Genomic DNA, 21,501 nt, shown 5'->3' on the forward strand with positions numbered 1-21,501 from the left:
TACCACACCCACTTACCTCCCTACATTTTTTTCTCACATTATTTACGAAAACTGGTTCTTAGAAAACTATACTTGTATGTGGATGCTTTATAGACATTTGGGAAAATGGATTGTTTTGGGGCACTTGTTTTGGGGATTGTTTTGGGGATTGTTTTGGGGATAATTCCTAGAGGAATTATCCATCAAGTTTCACTGTACCTTTCAGGAAGTGAGAAGTTCTGGAGTTGACTGGAAAAAGCCGTGTTCAAAAGATGAGCAGAGTTCCTGGATGACTTGGGTAGTCTGAATACAAAAGAACTGACTAGGTTCCTAGTCATAAAGATGCCACCCCAGGATGAAGCCCTCTGGGTCTTCAGAGATCCAGGCTAGAATTTCGAGATACATTTGCTCAGAATGAACTTAGTGTATGAGAAAAAAAAACGAGCTCTATATCTTATTAAGTGCCCACACCTAATAAACTGGAATAGACATCAACCTGGGAAGATTTCCAGTTTGAAATGAAGGCTTTCTTATCACCCGCATTTGAACTGGAATTCTTCTGTACTTTAAAAAGTGCATGGCATGAGTAGTTGCCTGTCTCCCTCTGTGCCTTGAATTACAGAAATCATCCACCCATCCTATGCAGTTCCAGCTTGAAATCCTAAGTACTTTGATGACACATTTTTCATTAAATATTGGTTTGTAAAATTAATTGAAAAAATTGTGAGAAAAATATCTGTTTTAAGGGTGACTTCCTTCTCATTTTACAGTTTTTATTAAAAAAATTAATTCACATTTACAAAGTCCCTATTTTTGGTCCTGAGGATACAGTGATAAATGCAATAAAAATGTTTCCATTCTTTAAAGAGCCTAGAGTTTTCTATTTCAAGGCAGGATTTTTCCTGAATTCCATGTAGGTCCAAATTTTAGGAAATATTTATCAGTGATAATATGTTTCTGTTCCATGGATAAGACCAAATGAGGCTCAAAGAAGAAATGAGCTTATGCATGTGAAGTATTTCACAGACCTGTAGATTATTACAAAACAGAATTTACAGATAAATAATTCCCAATAAAGCTAAACAAATTACTAAACAAAGATGTCAAATGCCCAATATCTTACAGAACTCATGACTTCTAATTTTCATTTCAGCATTCTTAGTTATCAGTTCCCAAAGAGGTTTATAGTACGACTTTTCCAGTTCACATTAAGATGTTTCCTGTGTTATTAAGGCATTGAATTGGTTACTTCAAGTTTTTATAGAGTAGTTGAGATCACAGGCTTTGGAGTCATAGTGCCCTGGGTTCAAATCATGACTTCGCTCTACTAGTTGCATTATCTTGGACAAAATGATAAATTTCTAGGAGGATAAATTTCCATTGTTAAATATTGGCTTGGCCAAAAAGTTCATGTGGGTTTTCCATAAGATGTTACAGAAAAGCCTGAAAGAATTTTTTGGCAAACCCAATAGATTCTTTCTGCCCTCTTGGAATTGCTCAATTAATGATAGCTATGAATTAGCAGTTTTCCTCAACTGGACTTCCATTTTATGTTTTATCCTTGGAAATTTTTAATTTTCATGACAAATCTCAGTTGTAAAGTAAAGCAATACTCTCATGGTTCTGCACGTCCAGTCTCTGGCACTAATGATTATAAATAGGTGTTTGGTGAATGAAAGTTATTTTAAAAAGACAAGGGACCCACACTCAGAAAAAGACATTTCTACCTACATGTATTTCAATATTATTTTTTCAATGTCAACAAACACTACCAATTTGAGATAAGAAAAAATATTGAAGAAAGTTATGAGAATAGTTTAATTTACGAAGTAGTGGATAACCAAAGGTAACTGGGCATTGTCTAAGTACCTCAGAGAAAATACAGTCCAGTTTTTTTGGCAATTCCAAAGACCCTTTGATCATACAGCTTTCATATGTGATTTGGCCTTTTGTCTCCTAGTGAATTTGACCATGGTCTTCTGTTGTATATTCTAGAGCTGAGCAAGGGGAACCAGCTTCTTAGTTCAATGTGGTTGTAATTTTTGTATTATTTGTGAATGTGTCTCTTCACTACATTAGGTGAAAACATCTTTATTCTAAGTTAGTCAAAAAAACAATGCCAACTCATATGGTCTAAATAGTTCATTATCTAAGATTAGCAAAAGGACTTTGGCTCTAAATATTTATTTTCTGTAAATAGTTAGATGCTGGGTGAATTAATTATGTTATTAGCAAGTGTTTTAAGCCCATAAAATTTGATTAAAAACTTACCGTATGTACCCAGATACTTGTTCTTCTACCTGCACTTAACTAGGAAGGCTGTGACTACTTTACAATGATGTGACCATTGCTGGAATCAAAGTTAAAGTTCTATAGACTTGCTGTATAGGTTAAAACCCCAGTTATGCCATTTTACCAGATGTGTATTTTCTACCAACTTATTTGACCTTTTCTGATCCTTACTTTTCTCATATATACTATGTGGATAATAATTGTTCTTGGCATTAGTGTTGCCGTGAGGGGTAAATGAGCAGTACGTAGTCTTGGAAAGCTCTCAATATGTGTTAATTACTATTACTATCCGTATTACTATTGTTCATATTATTATTTTAGCTATTAGTCATAGAGAATAGTCATTTATAATGGATACCATTGTTTGAACATCAGCAGTGTGCCTAGCCCTGCACTAAGACTGTATTTCTTCTCTCTCAGTGACTGAGAGAGAGTCTCAGATGAGTGCACAGGTACTGCTAACATCCTTTGCCTTGATCTGGGCACAGACTGGATTGGTATATACAATTAGTGAAAATTTGTCAAACTGTGTCCTTTTCATAAAAACATCTTTTGTTATGTGAAATATTGTTCAATACAAAGTGAAAAAAAAAAAAAAAGAAAAGAAAAGAACCAAACAGTTATAACAACAATACAAAATAGTTATATCCTACACTCATGGTGTCTATGTGAGCCAGTTCTGTATGTTAAGATATAAGCAGAATTCTACAGAATGGGGCTTGTGATCAGGCTATTGTTTTCCTGATAGAAGGGGAAGACTCTGGTTGACCATGACTTTTGCCTTTTATCCTCTCCATTCCCCTTTTCTCATTCCTGGGATTCAGGCATGAACCTGGAGTTATGTCATATCCTTTGTATCAATAAAGATAAAAGCCACATGCTAACGTAGTAAAGAAGGAAGCTAAGAGGAGCCTGGGCCGTGACTTCCTTGAGCAAAGAACCTGGATTGTGACCTCTAGACTTCTTATTATTTAAGAAAAACATATCTTTATATATTCATGGCACAAAGTCTTAGATTTTTCTTTTGCTCTCTCTCTTTCATTCCTTTTTTTTTTTTTTTTTTTACATGCAGCCAAATTTAATCCCAGCTTTCCAACCTTTCCTGAGAAACTACAATATTTACTCTCATGGCCAAGTTGTGTAAAGTTAAAATATTTTATATGTAGGATTAGAGAAACCAACTAGCACCACCTGGGTGGATATGTCTGGAGAGTTTATGTTCCTTGCAGGGAATTACAAGTTGCTTGCACATGTAATATTACAATGAAATATTCAGATTTTATCTTTTTGCTACATTTTATATTCACTATCTTCAATGCCTTCACTATCTAATGCCTAATAAATTGGAAAGCCCATCTTAGAAAGAGCTAAAATGAAGGTAAATATACTCTACTGTTTGGTTTTAAAAACGAAATTGAATGAGGCTGAATATTCTATATTTCATTAATCGAACTGAATTCCTAAGAAGGACTTTAACTGCTCTGAGCTGAGCAGCAGTACTGTACTAGTAAATATTCTTCTATGAAAAGTCATTTGAAAGATAGCATTTATCTCTGCATATACATTTTGGTACTAGCAAAGAAAAAAACTCAGCAATTCAGCAAATGTCACATTTGTTCTTCTAGTTGTTCAGGCTCCAAATCTTGAAGTCACACTTAATTCCTCAGTTTCTGTCACATTCCACATCCAATCCATCAATATCTGTCCTCTTTATGGTCAAAATACATGCAGAACCCGTACACTCCTCTCCACACTCACCTGCTCCAAATCCCAGCTGTTCTTTCCTAGACAATTGCAATACCCTCCTTCTCCTAACCGTCATTCTGGATCTTGACTCCTGTCTCTCCTTCCTGTAGGCAGAAGGCAGTTCACTCCTCTACACAAAAAAGTACCTATGTCTTCCCATCTCACTCGTATTATGATGCATAGGCTTTATTTTGACAAAAAATCTTTTTGTGACCTGGCCCACTGCTATCCTTATATCTTACCACTTATTTTTTCTTACTTTATCAGGATATGCTTTTGACTCAGAGACTTTGCATTTGCACTTCCCTCTGCTTGAAACACTTTCATCCCAAATGATATCTTGACTCACTCCCTTCTTTTGTTCATAGCTTGGATCAAATGTCCCCATACCATAAAGCTCTATACTGACCACTAAATCTAAAACAACTAACCACCTTCTGCTTCCTCTTTCTTTCTCCATCCCCATTATCCAGCTTTCTTTCATACTATCTATCATGGGAATTAGTATATATTTAATTTATCTAATATATCGGATATATTTATTTTCTGTATAAAATGTAAGCTCCATGAAAGCAGTTATTTTACATATTTTATTCATCAAAGTGGTACATAAAATGAACTGAATAAATGATGAACAAAAAACATCAAATTCTGCTTCATCTTTGGACATGAGTTCAATTACTGGAACAAAAGTTGGAGGAAGAAAAAAAAGAAAACATCGAAGAAATCTGCTTCCCCTGGAATTCTTTGTGTAAGACATTCTGACAATTCTTTGTCAGATGCCCAATGCTAACAGCGCAGTTACTTAGGACACATTCATCATGGTCAGCATTCCACACGCTGCAGTGAGAGGAGGAAACCAGCCCTTCGGGCTGACAACTCTCCCAGCACTGACCCTCTGTGAAGCCTCATATCACCCCAGAGTATCCCAGCCCACAAATAACAGGCCCTCAGTTTCAGTTGGGGGACACAAGACAGGTAGAGAAGCTCTGTTCTGCAGCTTCAAAAGATAAAAGAATGCCCTGAGTATTCTGGTTTAAGATTTATGGCTATGAATCTGATAAATCATCAGAGATAAATGTGGTTTGTTTTTCTCTCTTGTCAAACATTACCTCCTTCCAGACTGCCATAAATGTCTTTAGGTTGTACCATCTTATCACTGCAAGAATAGTGTAGAAGTATGTGAAATGCTCATTTAAATCTCATCCCAGGATCCTCAGCTTCCTCTGCCTCCTCTTGCTCACACTCATGCTAGCTTTTTTTTTTCCATATGTAAAGCATGAATACACACACACAGAGAAAGATACTATCATCTTAATGTTTTTTTCTGGTAGTTTTGAACATGCTTTGCATGAGCAGTTTCAATTGTGAACTCTGACCTGCTTATCCAGGCAATGCATTCCAGGTTTCAGCAGAAAGGCTTTTTAATGAAACTATCATCTTAGGAAAGCAAGTGATGGTGCTTTATTCAAACATATCTAATTCTTAAAAGGTTACATAAATAACCTAAGACACAATCACATTCAATTCTGTTTTTCTTTCTGCAATTGGACTTTTTTTTTTTTTTTTTTTTTTTTTTTGCTATTTCTCCATTTGCTTGTGGGGTCATACCACTAGGAGATCTGAGGAATTAAGGAAGAAAATTTGGAAAGGGGCCAAACGTATTGAGTTACCATTCTAGTTTTCTAAACCCTTCAAATAAAACCATTGAATATATCATTTTATGATATGAATATTTGATTTCATAAGCTGTAAATTATTATTTGAATGTTTGATTTTTAAATATTTTTAAATCATAAAACTTCTAGTTATTCCACAAATTTGATGTGCTGGTATATATTGAGTAAACCTTCACATTTTCTAATAATAGAATGTTAATGCTTTAATTTCTATTTCCTGGACTGGAGAATGCTTAAATATTAGAGGACTCAAGATATATATTAAAGAAAACTAAGCTTTGAAAAAAGAAGCCAGGCATTCTAAGGACTTTAATTATTTTTCTACTTCATTCCTGTAGTATTTCTATGAATAAAGGTTACTACATCTAGTTTACAGATGAGGAAACTAAAGTTCATACAAGTGAGCTGATTTTTTTCAATGGTACCCAGCTGGCATGTGTAAAAGTCAGTGCTCAAGGATGGATCTGACTCCTAACCTGTGTACAAGATACAAGAAAGCTGACATGGAACTCCAATTATTTTTTGATATCTATCTGAATCTTTGATTCCTTAGAATATACGAGACAGAGAGGATTCTAAGAAATCTTTGTAGAAGAAGTAAAATTTAAAATGGACTTTAAAAGAAAGATGATATTCAAACAAAGATAAAGAAAAATAATAAAGGTAGAAGGGATAAAGGGAATAAATACTCTAGTGAGAGAAGGGAAATTTATTGTTGGGTAGAAAAAGCCTAGATCAATTAGAGCTGTAATTTTGTGACAGCTGATTCTATGACTGGGGAGATAGTTGGAGTTAGGAGATGGAAAATTCTGGTATATCAAGCTTATGAGAATCCTGCAGATACAGGTAAGACCCTGAAGATTTTGTGTAGGGGTGACATGTGTAAAGCTGTGGATTAGGATTATTCATCTAAAAGTTGAGTCTGGGGAATTAAAAGGGGAAAGAATAGAGATAAAAGTAGAATTAGAAACCTGTCACAAAGACTAGTGCAGATGGTTGTAGTTATGCAGCTTTGTAGGGAATGTCTACACAATCATGAGGAGGACACTTTGCACATCACATTAAGAGAATATTATGTATCCTGAATTATTTTTCCATTCATTTATTTTTACTGTTTAGTCAGTACCTCCTCCAAGCTCAGGAGTTTGGATACATAATGGACATATATAGTCCCTGACCTCAAAGAGCTTCTATTCTAGTAAGATGGACAAACAAGACACCAAGCAGTTTTAATATGGTGCACTTATTGCTATGAAGGTGGCAAATACTGGGGGCTACTGCAGCATGTGGGAATTCATTGCAATTGCAGTTTTTCTGTATCTTTGATCCACAAGTTATTTAGGACTGCTTTGAGCTATATATTTTGTTTGATTTTTTTTTTTTTTTTTTTTTTTTGCAGTACGCGGGCCTCTCACTGTTGTGGCCTCTCCCGTTGCGGAGCACAGGCTCCAGACACGCTGGCTCAGTGGCCATGTCTCACGGGCCTAGCCCCTCCTCAGCATGTGGGATCTTCCCAGACCGGGGCACGAACCCGTGTCCCCTGCAGCAGCAGGTGGACTCTCAACCACTGCACCAGCGGGGAAGCCCCTTGTTTGATTTTAATTTCCACGTTCTTGGTGAATGAATAATTCTATGAACAAATGAAATGCTAATGAGAAAACAAAATTAGAGATCCAACTTCACTAAATGAGCAAACACTCCAGAAATTAGGTGACAGCTTTGGAGAACAGGGTGGGCCTGAGTACGGAGTGTAAAATCCTTTATACTTCCAAACAGCAGTTCTGGAAAGGTCCCTGGTAGTATTTGGATGACCAATAGCGACAGTTGTAATTTAGTAGCAAAAGCAATTATTAAAGGGTATGAATACTAGGAGGCAGTTTTCATGGTGATTTAAAATGTTTTGATAATGAAATAGGTATTTCAAAATAAATCAACAATTTTAGCATCTCACATTTTACATTTAAATTTGCAGTGAGAAAAAATGTATAGGTTTGCAGCTATATTTTTCTTAGGATGAATATTTTGTCTCATTAGAAGTAAATGAATAATTACAGACTGAGTTTAAAATAAAATAGGGGGGGCTTCCCTGGTGGCGCAGTGGTTAAGAGTCCGCCTGCCGATGCAGGGGACACGGGTTTGTGCCCTGGCCCAGGAGGATCCCACATGCCGCGGAGCGGCTGGGCCCGTGAGCCATGGCCGCTGAGCCTGTGCATCCGGAGCCTGTGCTCCGCAACGGGAGAGGCCACAACAGTGAGAGACTCGCGTACCGCAAAAAAATAAAATAAAATAAAAAAATAAAATAAAATAGGGAAGGTAGCGTGTTATCTGGCTACAAAACGAAACAAAAAGGAGGCTGAATTGGGGTATCAGAAATCTCACCTTGGTTACAGTGATATTCTAGATATAACTATAAGGACTAAGAGCAACCTAATATTAACTAACATCCATGGAGTTTCCTGTGCTTCTCTTTCTGTCCTTCTCATTCTCTCTGTATGATACACCCATTCACTAGCCTCTCTGTCTTCCTCTCCTACTATTTCATTTACATATCTGTTAACATTTACCTGGAAAAAGCAGAGCCAAATGGTTAAAAAATATTCACAGTGACCTTTTCATCTCTCCGAGTTGAAGTTTCTTTATTCCTAAAATGAGGATATTAATATATTGCTTATTTCCTAGAGCAGTTTTGAGAATGAAGGTGATGATGTATATGAGGTGCTTGGAACAGCCTCCAGCATATGGGAGGAAATCAATCACGTCCTTTATTATCATTATGTACTAAGCACTTAGAATTGATTCCTCAATTTAATGTCCCATATATTCGCTCAGGTGTGTTATAATTATCTATAATATTAAAGGATACTAGTAATCCCCCTTCCATCTGTAAAACTCTGCAACTCAATGTTACGTTTATGCATTCAAGTTACTAAGAAAAATATAAATTGTCCTTGTATACTGAAAACTCAAACTAGGAATACACACAATTCTCTCTCTGTGTCTCACTGTCTCTCTCTCTACTGTCTCTGTCTCTCCTGTCACATCTCATATAAGAGAAATATGATGCCCACATTTCAAGTTAATATTTCATTCTCCTGGTGGCTGTAGGTTATTGATTTCTAATTGATAAGAAAGCCCAGGAAGCCAGCAGTGGCAAAGATAGAAGCTAATCTCATGATCGGTGTAATATGACCTCATTTGGAGCTGTTTAGACAGCCTGCTACTTGGTTTACTCAACTTGCTTTTAACATGCTCATGTCGTATGTGGAGGAAAAACATAGAGCAAGAAGAGTAGAAAGGAAATTAACAGCTGAGTTATAGCATCATATGCATTCAGTTTTTTTCTTTCTTTGTATAGAATATCTTAGATGAAATGAGGATCAAGATTATAAAGAAGATCCAAAGAATATAAAAAAGATCATTTCCTTACAATAGAGAAGTATAGATGTGCACCATCAAAGATGAGCTCTTTGCACAAGCTATATTTTATAGCAAACATTGTAATAGTTTGATTAGGAATCAAAATATAGCCTGTAGTTCACTTGAGAAAATATCATGAAAGCTTATATGTCTAATGAAAAGCTCAACAAATTCTTCAACTTCATAACAGTATCAGGTAAGAGTAGATTTAGCTATTGTTTAGTTTGAGGGAAGATTTTCTCGTAAAATGTTTGGATTTGGCACTATCTCTTGAGGTTGTAATATAATTAAATTTAAAAGCATTGACTCTTTCATTCTTTCAGGGTGTCTGCTCCTGTGAGCATATGATAAAAGTTATGGACCTTGCCATAAGAATAATATACATATGCACAGATATTTGAAATATTTCAGAATTCAATAACCTGATTTCGCCCTTTTCTGAAGTGCTCTCATTAACCCTTGAGAAGTCATGAACCTCTGCTTTTGAAAATATTGTCTTCCACAGCTAAATGATTGTCCCAGGAAATCCAGATTTTCACTTCTCACTCTAATGCACAAAACAAGCAAGAAAGTTTGTGGAATTTCAAAGATGATGGATTTTTAAAAGTCTACCTTAGTTTGCTAATTCAGAAGAGAACAGAGCAAGTTAAATCATTTTGAAGGATAGAGATAGCTGTGCTCATCCAAAGTTCCTTCTCTTTCCTCTTGGAGATGCATTCTAGCTTTGTATAAGCTTTTTAGAGGTAAGTCTGGATTGTACAAAGAAAATAGACTTTGATATTAATTGTATATGAAACCCAGCAATGGGTCAGGCCCAAACATAACAAAAATGGGACATTCACAATAGAAAAAGCTGGCCAAAGCAAACACTCCCCTCTGACTCCTCTGCAGTCCATGGGGTACTATTAACATCATGGTTGGCTGAGCAAAAATTCTCAGGATATGAATTCTCCCAAGAAAGCCATGGCAAAGCCACCAGCCTCCAGGTTGAAGAAGTCACAGGACTGGCAGGGCTGCCATCTGTTCTCTTTGTGCCACCATCTTTTTTATCCTCTGCAGTTCAAACCGGCCAAGAGCTGATTTCTGTCTAGGGAGGGTTAAGATGCATGCAGGTGGCTTTACCACCTGTGACCATGGAGAGTCGGCCAAAACAATGCTCTCTGGAATGCATGGCTGGGAATTTGGATAAATGCGAAGAGATGACTCAGAGACCAGAGCGGAAGAAGACTGTTTCAAAAGTGGGGAGAGAGCAGGGAAGGTGAAGGGCAAATAATACATATGAGTGATTCTCCTATCTCCTGCCTCTCTTTGCCTCTTAATTCATTGCATGATGGATGGTTGATTAAGTAAAGATATTGATACTTCATGTTAAAATGCACAGTCCTATTAAGAACAAATGATTTACACCTGGCATTTGTGTACTTTGGGTTTTACTTTATTCCTGAGACTGTTTTTGCTTCTATTTCCAGTGAATCTTTCTCCTGGGTTTTAAATTTAATGCTTCCTGTCAGAAAGACTTTTCTATATCTCCCTTCTGTGGGATGATGCAGACATCTGAAAAGGAGAGAAAAAAATACTTTGGATTATCATGCTAAAACACAAGCATCATGAGATATATTCATTTATTAAGTGCTTACTCTGTGCCATATGCTGTGGTGAGTACTTTACATGGATAGTTTGCAATCATCACAACAACTATGCAAAGGGCTTTCATTACATGCATTTTCAATTGAAGAAACTGAGACACAGAGATATTAAATGAACTGACAATCTTATCTGTGAAGGAGAAAGACCAGAAAATACCTTAAAGGAGGGCCAGAAAGTGTGAGAATTAATAAAGGCCAACGTTTGGGCCATATAATCTCTGCCATGACTATTCCAAGTACATTGCATATACTTATTATTACCAGAATTATATGAGGTAGTCTCGTTTTAACAGACAAAAAAACTGAGACACAGAGAATTCAAAGTCAATTTGATAGTAAGTCTCATGGTCCCAGAGAATACCTGAGTTCTTAGAGAATGGTGGGAACACAAAATAAAAGGAGGCTGGATCCCTGAATTTTTACAGTGAGAAAATCTTGCCCAATTTGGACACTTTGGAGAGTTATGTCAACAAGAAATAAATGTTTAATATGTTAAGCAACCGAAATATTGGTGTTTATTTTTAGAGTTGCTACCTTAACCTTAACTAAGTTAATGATTATGATGAAGAGAAAGATTATAGAAATTATTATATTTTCCCAAACACATAAATTTATTAAGAAGTAGAATCAGTATTATAACCTAGATATAGGTAGATTTAGTTCTAGCTATATATATCTATATCAATCAATCAATAGATTATAGATAGATAAATAGGTAGATAGATCTATCTATACCCACATGTCTGTCTATCTAGTTATCTATCTATCCATAAACTTTTACTGTAGCATCAAACAATTCTGATATCTCTATTGTTTTAAATATATAGTTCTTATTCATGTACACAAGAACAGCAATCTGCAGTTTGATTAGGCTTATCTGAGCTGTGCCAGGCTTCTGGACTATGCTGTGCTTGGTTCTATATGTCTCCTTATTTCAGAAACAAGGCTAAAATTATAATTCTCTTCCGTGACATAATTTTCTTATAATAGAGGCCAAATCAGAGACAGAAACATGCACAAGTGCTTTGAAATTTTTGATTCATGTGTGGTATATAGCATACTCACATTTAATTGTCCAAAGGAAACCACATGTCTAAGCCCAAAGGCAATCAAGCAAGAGATTACATTCTCTCTAGCAGAAAACATGGTAAGTGCAGGGAACAAATGAATCATTAACCAATAATACATCCACTACATTTTGGGGTCCATATTCATTGCATTATGGTACTTTAACAATAGCTATGGAAGAAGATGAACATCATCATATACTCCTAATAAAGCTGCTTAACTAATAGAGTGATCAGCTGACCTTATTACCTATAGATAAGACACATATTGAAGATAGCATGTTAAAATGGGATATGGAAAAGAATACACGGTGTTTTTAAGGAGGCATCTGAGCCATCATAATACAAATGTATGAATTTTTCTATTTGTGCCAAACAAATCGTAAAAGCCACCACCTTAAAGTAATTTTTTAACTCTTCAAATTTGTACAATTCCATATGTGGAACTTACTCAATGAAAATTCAGTTAGTAGTTATGAATCTCAAAATGTATTGAATTTTATCATTAAGAACTAATATAATTTGAAATAATCACTTCCACTCTACCCAGAACCCTTAACAAAACTTTTTCTTCTCTTTATAACATCTGGCTAGAAGAACACAGATACCTTCTTTGAAAACCATTTGGCCAGCAAGGCCACCCATGATTGAGGTCAGTCATGCAACTGAATTTATCTCGCTAGTTTTAAAACATCCAATTGTTTGATGAAATTCAGTCTGGTATCTACCTTTTTCCCCTTCAATCTGGAATAGTGTGTTCCTCTGTGTTTGTGTGTGTGTGTGTGTGTGTGTGTGTGTGTGTATGTGTGTGTGTGTGTACTATAAGTTCCACTTATTGATACCAGTTAAGAAAAAACAATTAGAGAATGATGGCTGACTGTGTAAATTTTCCACATCTCACTTAGACACACAGGTGTTGTGCTCTTATACAGAAGACATTGTATAAACATAAGTTCACTGCAAATTAATTAAACAACTAGACATGTAAAGAATATATAAAATAGTTTGTATCGGTTCACTTTCATTAATGGTGGGCAGGATACACTGGATCTCTATTAAGTTAAAAAGATGTGCTGAAGGGTTAAGGGAATGGGAAGTTTTTATCTAATAAATATAAAGTTTCAATTTTACTAGATGAATGAGTTTTAGAGATGTGCTATATAACATAATGTCTATAGTTAACAGTATGATATTGTGCACTTCAAAGTTTGTTAAGAGGGTAAATCATGTAAATTATTCTTATCAAATACATACACACACAGAGACAAGCACAGAGACACAAAACAACGGGACACACAGAAGTTTCAAGAGTTGTTGGATGCATATAATGTACATTACCTTAATTGTGGTAATGGTGTCATAGGTGTTTGCATATGTCTAAGTTAATGAAATTGTACACATTAACTATATGTGGTTCTGTGTATATTAATTATACCTTGATGGAGCTGTTGAAGTTGCATATAGACTTCATTAAATATATCTTCACAACTGAACATTAATATAGGTGCTGTAATGCCAACTTACTTATGAGGCTCAGAGTTACTAAATGATAGTAACACTTGTATATATCAAAATACAGTCCACTTCTTCCTAGGTCTGTCAGAGTTTCTTTTGTTTCATGGAAGAAATTATACCTATTTCAATGAGTCTCCTAAGCACTACCTTGTCATGTGGCTGTGACTAGATTCAAAATAATAATAATAATAGTGATGATGATGATGATTATAATAGACACGATCTTCACCCTCTGAGAATTGATGGGTAATCTATATAGACAGTAAGATGGACATAATACTCACAGTACATCAAGCAACTTAGACATCTTTAACCCCTTGGAAGGCACATGCTATTAATTAATAGAAATACAGTTCTTACATTTCAGTTCAAAATATATACATGTAGCATTTATCTCCAGGTCAATGGCTTAAGGAGGGATTAAGCAATTTAGTCTAAGGACAAGATCAGTTGACCTCAGTCTGATATTTCATTCTTAAGGTATTTTGGGATAAAATGGGTGGTATGGGGCTTCCCTGGTGGCGCAGTGGTTGAGAGTCCACCTGCCGATGCAGGGGACACGGGTTCGTGCCCCGGTCTGGGAAGATCCCACATGCCGCGGAGCAGCTGGGCCCGTGAGCCATGGCCGCTGAGCCTGCGCGTCCGGAGCCAGTGCTCCGCAACGGGAGAGACCACAACAGTGAGAGGCCCGCGTACTGCAAAAAAAAAAAAAAAAAAAGGGTGGGATGCCTTCTCTTTCACATTATGTAACTTGGAGTACACTGTAAAGACTTAATTCTAGAAGAACTTAAAGCAATAAATTCTTATTACTTCCTTAATGGTTTTGTAAGAAGAGACATTAAAATTCTTCCATGTTAATCAGCTGCATGGGAAGAAAGAACTATATGAAAGAAAGAAAACAAAAATTTTAAATTGTATGTTCAAAACTTTAATAAAATAACTGATGCTGTGATTTCAAAGACTCAGGGCAAAGTCAACATTGATCATAATCATGAAAAATTAGAAAGATCCTAAATATCCAAAAATAGGAAAAAATTACTCAAATTTTGACACATGTACATAATTTAACATTAGGAAGTTATCAGTAAAATATACTCTTTTTATACTACATATTGTGTGAATAGTGAAAATCCAAGTATAAAATATAGTGAAAATAGTGGAAAGAAACAAAATATATAACATAATGTAAACATTAGATATATCTGAGTGATAAAAACATTTAATTTTCCTTTTTTTTTTTTTGCTATATGCGGGCCTCTCACTGTTGTGGTCTCTCCTGTTGCGGAGCACAGGCTCTGGACGTGCAGGCTCAGCGACCATGGCTCACGGACCCAGCCGCTCCACGGCATGTGGGATCCTCTCGGACTGGGGCACGAACCCGTGTCCCCTGCATCGGCAGGCAGACTCTCAACCACTGCGCCACCAGGGAAGCCCTAATTTTCCTTTTATTTAACAAATACTAATATAATACTAAGTGACAGGCATGAATTCAGCATCTCGTGAATATTAATTTATTTATCCTCCAAATAATTATATGAAAGAGGGGCTATGCATTAGTTTTCTATTGCTGTGTAAAAAATTACCTCAAACTACGTTGTAGTTGCACTTTAGCAGGGCTGCATTCTGATCTGGAGGCTCAACTAGGAAAGAGTCTTCTGAGCTTATGCACATTGTGAGCACAATTCATTTCCTGTGGCTTTATGAACCCTGGTTTCTGACTGTCAGTTGGAAAATATCTCCTCAGGTTTTTAGAAGCTGCCTGAACTCCCCCGCCACATGGTCCTCTCATAGGGCATTAAAGACACGGCTGTTTGTGTCCTCAGTGTCAGCAGGGAATCTCTCTTGCTGCAGTCCGCTAAGACAGAGACATATAATGTAATGGAATCAGGGAGTGATAGTCTATCTTGTTTGCCATACAATGTAGCCTAATCAATGGAGTGACATCGCATCATTTTGACATATTCTATTGATTAGAAGCAAGTCACAGATTTTCCACGCACTCAGGAAGAAATTATACAAGGACCTGACTCTTTGGAGGTAACCTTAATTTTCATCAGCCACATAATATTTTTCTTATCATTTCATGAATAAGAGAATTGAGATTCAGAGAGATTAAGTAGCTTGCCTATGGTTAAAAGTAGTAGGAAATGCCGGTATTTGGACACAAGCAATATGGATCTAAGATCCTTGCTCTTAATCTTATCTTTTCTAAAATTCAACATACATTCAATATATAAATTGAGTGTCTCCAATGTGTTAGGCATTATGGTAACATTGGAACTACTGTAGCAGAAAAGATATAATCTTTACCCTCAAAGACTATGTAGTCTAGTGGGGAGATGATATAACCAGGTGAGCAACAAATACAATTGAGTATAAAGACAATGCAGACAAAGTGTGGAGTGCTGTGTAAGCCCAGAGAAGGGCCACCTAATCTAGAATTGTAGAATCAATGGAGACGTCCAAGAAAGCATGACATGAAATCTATGGTGAGATGAATGGATAGGAATGGAAATGGAGGGCAAGAAATGAGTGAAGGAAGCAGGTAGGCAAAGTGCTTCAGGAGATGGAAGCAACAATATTCAGAGGTACCATGGTGAGAGTAACATCACTCTGACCAGGAATTAAAAGTGTCTCCACAGCTTCAACCAAAGATTATGGGGCCATAATGGGAAGGGTAGATATAAAACTTCTGGGTTAGCAAGGGACTTGTGAAGGAACTTGGCTTTATATGAGAAAATGGGAAGTCATTGAAGAAAGTATTTTCTCAACTTATAAATATTTTACTGGCTGCAGATAGAAGGATAACTCCAGGCTGGGAGCCCAGCTAGAATATTGTTGTAATAACCTAGGCGAGAGATAATAATGGTATGGGCCAGGTTAATGAGATTTGGGTTGGACAGGGTTGATACATTAAGAGACTATCTCTATGCTTTTTTGTCTTCCTTACAGTTTTCTGTATGTTTTCAGGATTATAAATAATAAGCATATCTCACTTTTAATGTCAGAGATACGTGCTTTTAATAAGGAGTCAAAGCAGATATTCTCCCCAAACACAGTGCTCTACTAATTTTCCTACTAAAGTTAGGTTCATTTACTGAGAAGAATAATTTTTACCAGCTGGGGCATTTACGCATCTTTTTCTGCCTTCTTTCCTAAAGAGCTTAGGGTTTCATAATGAAAAGCTGCTTCATTAGTTTTAATGGTTTCCCTGTCACATGGGTCTATCCAGAATTAGTTTTTTGTACTTATCTGTAGGAAATCAAAAGACCCAAAAATCTATCTTATAAGGGCCACGAGACAGGAGTGCAGGAGTGTTCCCAGAAATGGGCCACAGTGCTTCTATTTCAGCTCGCTGGACTGCAATGGCGCATGAGGAGTGAGCAACTCAGTGTGAGTCTCAGCATTGTCTCCTCCCCAGATCCTCAAAGATATGTGATATAAAAAGCTTGGCACCAAGAGTCCAGAGTCCTGACTCCGGAGCATCTGCCCCATTTCCATCATCTCAGAATGTTCCATTGAATACCCTTGGTATATACATTCTCCCCAAGTTTAACTTCTTCGTTCTAAATGGCACTGAGATTTGGATGTGCTTGAGCTCTCCTCTGTCTGAAAAAAAAAAAAAAAAAACCTATTCGCAATCAATCATGCTGCACCCCCAAGATTAAGCTATTACCTGGAAGCAGTTTGAGTGATAGACAGTAGGCTAGATAATGACCATATAAAGATACCGAGTCTTAATCCTTGAAGCTTGTAAATCTTACCTTATTTGGGAAAATGTCTTTTGCAGATCTAATTAAGGATTTTAAGATGTGGAGATTACCTTCAGTTATGCAATTGGGCCCTAAATGCTATCACAAGTATCCTGATAATAAAGAGAGACAAAAGGAGATAACAGAAGAGAATGATGCTTGATGGAGCAGAGAGAAATGCAGCCACAATCAAGGAATGCCAACAGCTGCCAGAAGCTGGAAGAGGTGAGGAAAGGACTCTACCTTAGAGCCTCCAGAGTGTGTACTGCTTTGCTGTCATCTTGATTTCAGGCTTTTAGCCTCTAGAACTGTTAGAAAACACAATTATATGCTTTAAGCCTCTAAGTTTGTGGTAATTTGTTATGACAGCCCTAGGAAAGTAACACAGGAGGGATAAGATAGCGTTAGAATATTTTCTGTGCAAATTAAGAAAGGCATTTGCTCTTTGAATGGACAGAGTTCCACAGACAACCAGCCTGGAGAGGAGGTACCTGGGTTGGATTTTAGCCTCCACTTATCTCTTCAGAAGGTCCCTTTGTGAAGAGAACAACTTGCACCACAGTCCTAAGAGTGGAAGAGATAACAAGATTCTGGGTTTACACAAAGGCAGAAAGAGAGTGCAGAAATAAGAGTCAGGTGGCATGGAGGACACATTCCAAAAATCATGATTATAATTCTCACTTCAGAGTGTATCTCAAAAATGCTTCATGTGAATTATCTATGTGGCCTCACAGTAGCCCTTGAGAAAGACACTAGCCCAGTTGCCTCTGAATTCTGTTAGATACTCTAAGAAGATTCACTTCCAAATATTCTCCTCTGTTTCTTAGTTTCCTGTCACCGTTGGGTTGACTAGGCAGAATCACTTTATTCTATAGTGAGTTTAATTAAGCAATTCTTTCAGGAAGCCCAGCAAGTCTAGATTGATTAAGATTGCTTTCAGAATGATATTTAATTGGGATAATGGTTTTCATTGGTTATTGATGGGGGAAGATTTGTTTGTGACTAGCTTAATTCCCTCTGGATGAGATGAGAAAGCTTTCCCCGGCCAGTATGTAGTTCCTCGGATAATTTGAAAAAAAATTATATTAGGCATAATTAGCGACTGAGAAAACGCTTGACTGAGGTGATCTAAGAATGTAGCCAAACCATCAAGAGTATAAACTCTCCAGAGGAGACACACTCTAAGTGACAAACGATTTCCACAGAGTTGACTGTGAATTTCATGCTAATTTTTTGCTTTCATAATGTATACTACGGGTCAGAGGCAGGCATTTGCAGCGTAAGCAACAACTAAGATGTCCGGAGTCCTGCCAAAAACAGAATTAGGCATTGGACACTCCATACCTTTAATCACTATGCTGCTCTGAGTAGAATTTTACCATTCTCATTTAACAAGGCTCAGAGATATCAAATAAATAATCCAAGACCACACAATGAGTAAATGGTGATTGGTAGCTTTAAAGCTCAGATCTCTCAGAGTCTGATGCTAGTTCATTCATTCAGCAACTATTTAATAAATACCTACTGTGAACTAGGCACTTGGGATAAAGCAGAATAAAATAGATTCTGTCATCCGAAAGCATACATTTGAGTGTGGGAATCAGAGAGTGAAAAAATACAAAAGGAAATAAATTAAATATCAGGGTATAGGAGAAGTTAAATGTCCCAAAACACACTGTTCTCTCATTTATTCTTTTCTCTTTTTTCCCCAAGATACTGTCTTTGTCAGGGACCACACAAGGTCATGGATTCAAACAAGAACTTTTAATAGTAAGTTTCCAGGAAGATATCCTCTAAGCAGACAAGGGCAATGTGAAGAGTGCCTCGTTTCTAAGAGGTTACAATGGTGATTTTATAAAGATGAGGTCTTTTTTGCGCAGGCTTAGCAGCCATGGCTCACGGGTCCAGCCGCTCCGCGGCATGTGTGATCTTCCCGGACCGGGGCACGAACCCGTGTGCCCTACATCGGCAGGCGGACTCTCAACCACTGCGCCACCAGGGAAGCCCCGTATTTTATTTTTAAAGGCATTTCTAATGTTACAATTTCATAGGAATTCCCCATAAAACAATAAAGAAATAAGTAATCTAGCAATGTCTGTTTCTTTTCATGATTAATAATTAAACAGACTTAGAATTTCCTTCAGAATTAATAATAAAACTCTCTGGATTTCAGTAGCATTCCAATTAGCAGATGAGTGTTTAAAAGACTAGATTAATCTGTGAGAGCTACCTTCATGTGTGCAAAACCCCTGCTTAATATTTGAATGACTATCTAGGTGTCGTTCTGGTAGCAGAATTTTTAGAATGAGAAGACAAAAAGATCACCTTTGCGGGGTATATGTTTACCTTGAGATTAATAAGGAACATCAGGAAAGAGGATTCTATGCCCAGGGTATTCAGAGAGAGTGATTTTCTTATCCTATTACAGTATAGCTAATTTCTTAATTACTCTAGATTTCTTTCTGATACATTTAACAAACTGAATAATAGGTCCATTCACTCCCTTGTTAAATAATTTCTGTTCTATATTGCTGGTTGACAGCTGAATTATTGGTTGAGAGTAACTCTTGGCTTTTAAATAATTCAGATTAAGGCAAATAGAAATAAAATCTCTGGGAAGAGAATAGCTGAGTGATGCTTGTAAAATAGTTGAAGATGTATTTGTTCACTTCGGCTGCCAAAAAGCCCCAAAAGAAATGAAGAAAATATGTCTTAAAACAAGGTGGCAGGGCTAGATCAAACATAACTTTCATAGCAAATATTGAATTAAAAACCCCACAAAAGTATATACTATGTAAAAGCAAAAAACTGGAAGCAATGTGATTCAGAAAAGTTTAAAATCAAAGGATGGGCAAAAGCATAGAAAATAATATAAAACTACAAGAGACTTAGGCAGAAACACAGTATTATGAGTTATTAATAAGTTTCTTTTTTACATCCACTTCCCAATTTAAGCAGACAAAGAATAATAAGAACAATATAGAGAATGTATTTTTAAATGGCCATAAAAAGATCATATAATAGATCAAAATTAAACAATATTTATTAAAATTCTAACTAGTGGAATTAGTACATCTTGGATACTTTGACACAGATGGCCTGATTTCCCATTCCAGCTCAGTCACCTTGGACAATTCCCATAGTCTTTCCATGCCTCAGCATTCTCATTGTAAAATGGAAATTATAATGGTACCTACCTTATAGGGTTATTGTATGTGTTAAATGGTTAATAATAAGTAAAGCTCCTAGAACATTGTCTGGCACTATATAAATGTCAACTGTTATTATTTCTAGTTCTATTCCTATCAAATAATAATTTCTCTGTTCTGTATATCTCTTTTCTGCAATCACTTATTTTTCTTTTGCTTCTGCATTCTGGAGGGGCTTTACAGCTTTGCTGCAGTTCTCAGCAACGTCAGTTCTTTATTACCTACAAATATATTTCAGTTTTGCTATTGCATTTCATATAACCTCATATTTTCACACAACAGTCTGATTATTTTCATCTCTGAAATTATTTCATCGTATCTCCATATGATATCTTATTCTCAATTTATTAAAAACACATCTTCTTGCAAATATCTTATGATATTTAGGCAATGCTTTCTAAAAGTTTAATTTTTTAAATGATTATTTTCAGAGAACCTTGTTTTTCTGAATTTTAAGACAATGCAACCTTTTCACACATTTCCTTGAAAACATAGAATAACTATGTTCACTTGTGATATATATTTACAGTCTTCATCTATTCACAGAGAGAATAATTGGGTCTGTAGTATTTTTCATCATTCAATCAGTGACTTAACTTTTTTTAGCCATCAGATATCCATTCAATTTTCAATAAAATATATACTGAGGACTTACTAACTTACAGACACTGTTCTAGATGATGGGGACACATGAAGCACAGGTCAGAAATGATTACTGCTTATGTGATGGACAGACAGCTGACAAACAATATATGCATATATAAAATAATGTTAGTACTAGGGAACAGAAAGCAGGATAAGGGGTTGGAGAGTTACAGAGAATAGAACGGAGGGGGAATGTGACTAGACAGAGAAATGAATGAAGAAATGGAGGTCTTCTGTGATCAACTGAGCATAGAGAATTCCAGGCGGATGTTCAAGGCTAGTGCAAAGGCACTGAGGTGCAATAGGGTTGGTCTGTTTGAGAAACAGCCAAAGGTCTGGTTAGCTAGAGCAGAAATATAAACCCAAAGCTCTTGTGTGCAGGCTTTAATTAAATTACTGATACCCAACAGATTCTTGACTGTTCTGGAGCTCCTTGCATGAGGAAGAGAAGTTTCTTGCCCTCACTGTTAGGTTTTCTAACTGAACTAGAGTCAAATGCACTTTTTCGACTTTCTGAGGACTGAGGTTAAGGGAACTCTTTCACCTTCCAATGG

At 36.4% G+C, this 21,501-nt stretch overlaps 1 long non-coding RNA gene across 3 annotated transcripts in view; it reads left to right on the plus strand.

Moving 5' to 3' along the window:
* LOC137223128 (uncharacterized) overlaps window positions 1-20,329 on the plus strand; it is an 82,928-nt gene extending 62,599 nt beyond the window's left edge. The window contains exons 4-5 of one of the 3 annotated variants that reach the window (XR_010942728.1): window positions 12,421-12,478; window positions 17,132-20,329. This is a non-coding gene — a long non-coding RNA (uncharacterized lncRNA). The remainder of the gene's footprint in view (window positions 1-12,420; window positions 12,479-17,131) is intronic. The other 2 variants (XR_010942730.1, XR_010942731.1) reach the window with 2 other exon arrangements.
* The last annotated feature ends 1,172 nt before the right edge of the window (window positions 20,330-21,501 follow it).

This window comes from Pseudorca crassidens, chromosome 4 (assembly GCF_039906515.1).
Source record: "Pseudorca crassidens isolate mPseCra1 chromosome 4, mPseCra1.hap1, whole genome shotgun sequence".
Lineage (NCBI taxonomy): Eukaryota > Metazoa > Chordata > Mammalia > Artiodactyla > Delphinidae > Pseudorca > Pseudorca crassidens.